At 54.0% G+C, this 5,604-nt stretch overlaps 1 pseudogene; it reads left to right on the forward strand.

Moving 5' to 3' along the window:
• Positions 1-862: 862 nt before the first annotated feature.
• On the forward strand, positions 863-985 carry LOC139227333 (U2 spliceosomal RNA; annotated as a pseudogene).
• The last annotated feature ends 4,619 nt before the right edge of the window (positions 986-5,604 follow it).

The raw sequence follows: 5,604 nt of genomic DNA on the forward strand, positions 1-5,604 counted from the left end.
CGAACCTTCAGACTAAGCTCGACAGATTTTATTTTTCTTGGCTTTTATTACATACACCACATTCCCATCTCTCAAGAAGTAAAAATAAAGTGCACGATTTAATTTCACTGATTAATAATTTTGTCCTGTAACTGTAATGTGCGTGTGCGAGACAGTGTGTGCGTGTGTGAGTGCGTGTGTGAGAGAGAGTGAGAGTGTGCATGTGAGAGTGTGAGTGAGAGTATGTGTGAGAGAGAGTGGGAGTGTGTGTGTGAGGGTGTGCGTGTGTCTGTGAGTGCGTGTGTGAGAGTGTGTGTGAGAGAGTATGTGAGTGTGTGTGTGTGTGAAAGCATGCTTCAGCTTCCCTGAGGGCATATTTTGGCACATCCCACTGAGGGGAAATACTTCCATGTGTGTATTGGGGGGAAGGGCGGTACGAAATACACTGATACCTCTTGTTGAGGTAACTAAGTACCACCCTTGCGAATTTCCACCGAGATGCCAGTGTACAAGGCCAGCTTGTCCCAGGGGTAGTTTCAAAAGGATCAGAACTCCACTGAAGGTCTCAAATGATGGAGGCTACTGTAGGTGAAGGGTTGGCGATGATGCGATTTGTAGCGATGTAGTTATAATGTAGAAGGTTCCATTGAATTTTATACCACACGCAAGCCAAACGTTAAACTACAAGCAGCAGCCAACAAGTACTGCAAGGCATTGGGTGAGCACGACCAGGAAGCAATGTGCAACATTCAGGTAACACCAATCACTGTGCACCAGGCAGATGTGACCAGTTACACCAAGCAGTGTGCACCAGGCAGATGTGACCAGTTACACCAGGCAGTGTGCACCAGGTCTGAGTTACTATAGGACAATATTGACCTTAATATCCCCTATGGGGACATGATATTGAATTGATTTTTGGACAGGGAGCTGGATCAGGGCCATGCCCCGTCCACTCCATGCACCGACCTGGTATTGCAATATTTCCAGGAACGGTGCAACTTCGCCTCTCGGCCTTTTGGCCTAAGATCAAACACATTGGCGCAAAGTGATCTTTGGCGTTAGAGTTGATCGGGAACAAAATTGGATTAAAAAAATATTGACCAATCAAGCACCAAGATCCGGTGCGCATCTGATGTCTACCTTTGAGCCGTGAACTCACAAATGTCGGTAGAACCAAGATGAAACATTGTGTGAGGGGGCAGACACTGAGATAGACTAAAATATGTTCCTAGCTGAAGATTTAAAAACATATGTGTATAAAAATGCGACTCCTGTGAAATCGGAGGCATCTTGTTTTTCACCTATTTTAATGATTCTTTTTTTAGTACCATAAATAGGTCAGCCTTTCTACCCTACTGCTATCACACAACGGCGTGATTGAAATAATGAGCCGAGGGCTGGGCGTATGAGTTGCGTTCGGGTGTGGTTCAGGCACAGGGTTTTATGGGTAAGCACATTTCGACTCGGCACAATTGGTTCAAGACGTTGGCACTGACCCACAAAGCTTTTGGAGATCCGCATAAATAAATAACAGAGAACCACATTTCAGTCAATCTGCTCGAACTTTCTGGCTACAGCCTGGAGCAGAGCAGCTACCATTCCTGTTCTACTCCAATCTGGGTCTGATTAACTTCTGGGGCTCGCTGACCCATCGGCCACAGGGGCTGCACTGCAGTGTGCTGACACTGCTCGGTGTACAGCCTGAGTTCTGTAGCTCGACTGGCTCTACCTGTCTCCATTGTGATTCAGGCAACCATTGCTGAGCTGTTGCACGCTCGCACCGAGATGTTTCACTCTGCAAACTAATGCTGCACACATATAAAGGAGCGATGGCTTTGTTACAAGTACTATTCTTTCATGCTTTTATGTTCTCTGTGTTTGGGTCTGGCTGTCCATTCAGTGTAAGGGCAGTGAGGGGGGAGCGGGTTAGTGTATAGAGAGGGGGGAGCAGGGGGGGGGGTGGTAATTCAGTGTAAGGGCAGTGAGGGTGAGCGGGGAGGGGATTCAGTGAGGGAGAGCGGGGGGATTGAGTGTGAGGGCAGTGAGAGGGAGCGGGGGGATTGAGTGTGAGGGCAGTGAGAGGGAGCGGGGAGATTGAGTGTGAGGGCAGTGAGGGGGAGCGGGGGGGGATTGAGTGTGAGGGCAGTGAGGGAGAGCAGGGGGGGGTTGAATGTGAGGGCAGTGAGGGGGAACGGGGGGATTGAGTGTGAGGGCAGTGAGGGGGAGCGGGGGGGGATTGAGTGTGAGGGCAGTGAGGGAGAGCAGGGGGGGGTTGAATGTGAGGGCAGTGAGGGGGAACGGGGGGATTGAGTGTGAGGGCAGTGAGGGGGAGCGGGGGGATTGAGTGTTAGGGCAGTGAGGTGGAGCGGGGGGATTGAGTGTGAGGGCAGTGAGGGAGAGCGGGGGGATTGAGTGTGAAGGCAGTGAGGGGAGGGGGGCAGGAAGCTAATTCCATGGAACAGAGGGAAGGAGGTTTATATAAGCGCTCTCTGGATCTCCCCGCTAGCCTGTGATTATAAATACTGCTTCAGTGCCCAGTGATTGCGTGTTTCGAAGCCAGTTTGCAGAATGCTATTTAGCAATCATTTCCTATAACTTGCCATCAGTCTCTGGGCAGCAGCCAGTTCTTCATGCACATTCTTGTAATTAAAACTATCAAAAATATTTCAGTTTTCTGTTACTTTTCAGATTTAGTTGGAACGCCGGGGAATTGGATGTTTTGATCATTTTTCTTTATGTTTTGTGATTTCATTCCGTGTGTTTTCAACACATTTCCATATTTATAATACAATAGTTTTACACATGTTTAGATATCTGATTATGGAAGCTCTGGGTAGTATTATTAAATGTTGCTATGGTAACTGTGTTTGCCACGAGGCTTTTGATTTATCTTTCCAGCATTTCCTCCACAGCACTTTGAGGTAGATTACGATTGCCGCCTGCTTTGTGTCTTTCTGTTTCTTTCACTACGTATGTGTATATATATATATGTTTGTCTGATCTGTTCTCTGCGTCTGCTTAACTTTCCTGGGTCTCTCTCCCCCCTCCCATCTCTCTGTCCCCTCGCTCTCTCTCTCTCTTCGTTTACCTGTCTGTCTCTCTGTCTCGTTCTCTCTAAATGTGTCTTTCTCTCTGGGTCTCGCTTTCTCTCCACGTCAGTCTCCCTCACACGTAAGGTTACTTTCTGTGTCTTTCTCGCTCGCACATCTGATCCCGCGTTCTGTGTTTTTCCCCGTCTTTTCCACAATCTTTCCCTCCTTGTCCTTGTGCCTGCCTCAGCTCTTTATTTATGTGTGCGTGTGTGACCATTTGCCTCTATGTCCCCCTCTCCCCTTCTGTGTCCCTCTCTCACTCTGGTTTACCCTCACCCTCTCCTTCTGAGTCCCCCTCTCCCTTTCTCCCACTCTGTCCCTCTCTTTTTCCCTTTGTGCCCTCTCTCCCCCTGTGTCCCCTCTCTCACCCTCTGTGTCCTCTCTCTCCCTCTGTGTCCCCTCTCTCCCTCTGTCTCCCTCTGTCCCTCTGACCCCTCTCTCCCTCTGTGTCCCCTCTCTCCCTCTGTCTCCCTCTGTCCCTCTGTCCCCTCTCTCCCTCTGTGTCCCCTCTCTCCCTCTGTGTCCCTCTCTCCCTCTGTGTCCCCTCTCTCCCTCTGTGTCCCTCTCTCCTTCTGTGTTTCCCTCTCTCACCCCCTGTGTCTCCTCTCTCCCTCAGTCCCCTCCCCCTCTGTGTCCCCTCTCTCTCCCTTTGCCCCCTCTCTCTCTGTCCCCTCCCTCTCTCTGAGTCCCCTCTCTCTCCCTCTGTCCCTCTCTCCCTCTGTGTCCCCCCCTCTCTCTCTGTCCCTCTCTCCCTCTGTCCCCCTCTCTATCTCTGTGTCCCCCTCTCTCCCTCTGTATCTCCCTCTCTCACTCTGTCTCCCTCTCCCTCTGCCCCCTCTCTCCCTCTGCCCCCTCTCTCCCTCTGTGCCCCCTCCTCTCTCCCTCTGTGTCCTCATCTCTCCCTCTATATCTCCCTCTCTCCCTCTGTCCCCTCTCTCCCTCTGTGTCCCTCTGTCTCCCTCTCTCCCTCTGTGTCCCCTCTCTCCCTCTGTGTCCCCTCTCTCCCTCTGTGCCCCCTCTCTCCCTCTGTGTCCCCTCTCTCCCTCTGTGTCCCCTCTCTCCCTCTGTGTCCCCTCTCTCCCTGTGTGCCCCATTTCTCCCTCTGTACCCCCTCTCTCCCTCTGTGCCCCATCTCTCCCTCTGTGTCCTCCTCTCTCCCTCTGTGTACTCCTCTGTCCCTCTGTCCCCTCTCTCCCTCTGTGTCCCCTTTCTCCCTCAATCCCCCCGCTCCCCCTCACTGCCCTCACACTCAATCCCCCCGTTCCCCCTCACTGCCCTCACATTCAACCCCCCCCTGCTCTCCCTCACTGCCCTCACACTCAATCCCCCCCCGCTCCCCCTCACTGCCCTCACACTCAATCCCCCCGTTCCCCCTCACTGCCCTCACATTCAACCCCCCCTGCTCTCCCTCACTGCCCTCACACTCTCTCCCTCTGTGTCCCCTCTCTCCCTCTGTGTCCCTCTCTCCCTCTGTGTTTCCCTCTCTCACCCCTGTGTCTCCTCTCTCCCTCATTCCCCTCCCCCTCTGTGTCCCCTCTCTCTCCCTTTGCCCCCTCTCTCTCTGTCCCCTCCCTCTCTCTGTGCCCCCTCTCTCTCCCTCTGTCCCTCTCTCCCTCTGTGTCCCCCCTCTCTCTCTGTCCCTCTCTCCCTCTGTGTCCCTCTCTCCCTCTGTGTTTCCCTCTCTCACCCCTGTGTCTCCTCTCTCCCTCAGTCCCCTCCCCCTCTGTGTCCCCTCTCTCTCCCTTTGCCCCCTCTCTCTCTGTCCCCTCCCTCTCTCTGTGTCCCCTCTCTCTCCCTCTGTCCCTCTCTCCCTCTGTGTCCCCCCCTCTCTCTCTGTCCCTCTCTCCCTCTGGCCCCCTCTCTCCCTCTGTGTCCCCCTCTCTCCCTCTGTATCTCCCTCTCTCACTCTGTCTCCCTCTCCCTCTGCCCCTTCTCCCTCTGCCCCCTCTCTCCCTCTGTGCCCCCTCCTCTCTCCCTCAATGTCCTCCTCTCTCCCTCTATATCTCCCTCTCTCCCTCTGTCTCCCTCTCTCCCTCTGTCCCCTCTCTCCCTCTGTGTCCCTCTGTCTCCCTCTCTCCCTCTGTGTCCCCTCTCTCCCTCTGTGTCCCCTCTCTCCCTCTGTGCCCCCTCTCTCCCTCTGTGTCCCCTCTCTCCCTCTGTGTCCCCTCTCTCCCTGTGTGCCCCATTTCGCCCTCTGTACCCCCTCTCTCCCTCTGTGCCCTATCTCTCCCTCTGTGTCTCCGCTCTCCCCCTGTGTCCCCCTCTCCCTCTGTTTCCCTCTCTCCCTCTCTCTCCCTCTGTCTCCCTCTCTCCCTCTGTCCCCCTCTCTCCCTCTGTGCCCCCCTATCTCCCTCTGTATCTCCCTCTCTCCCTCTGTCTCCCTCTCTCCCTCTGTCCCCCTCTCTCCCTCTGTATCTCCCTCTCTCCCTCTGTCCCCCTCTCTCCCTCTGTATCTCCCTCTCTCCCTCTCTCTCCCTCTCGCCCTCTGTGCCCCTCTCTTCCTCTGTCTCCCTCTCTCCCTCTGTCCCCC

The sequence above is a fragment of the Pristiophorus japonicus genome, chromosome 16 (genome assembly GCF_044704955.1).
Source record: "Pristiophorus japonicus isolate sPriJap1 chromosome 16, sPriJap1.hap1, whole genome shotgun sequence".
Taxonomy (NCBI): Eukaryota; Metazoa; Chordata; class Chondrichthyes; family Pristiophoridae; genus Pristiophorus; species Pristiophorus japonicus.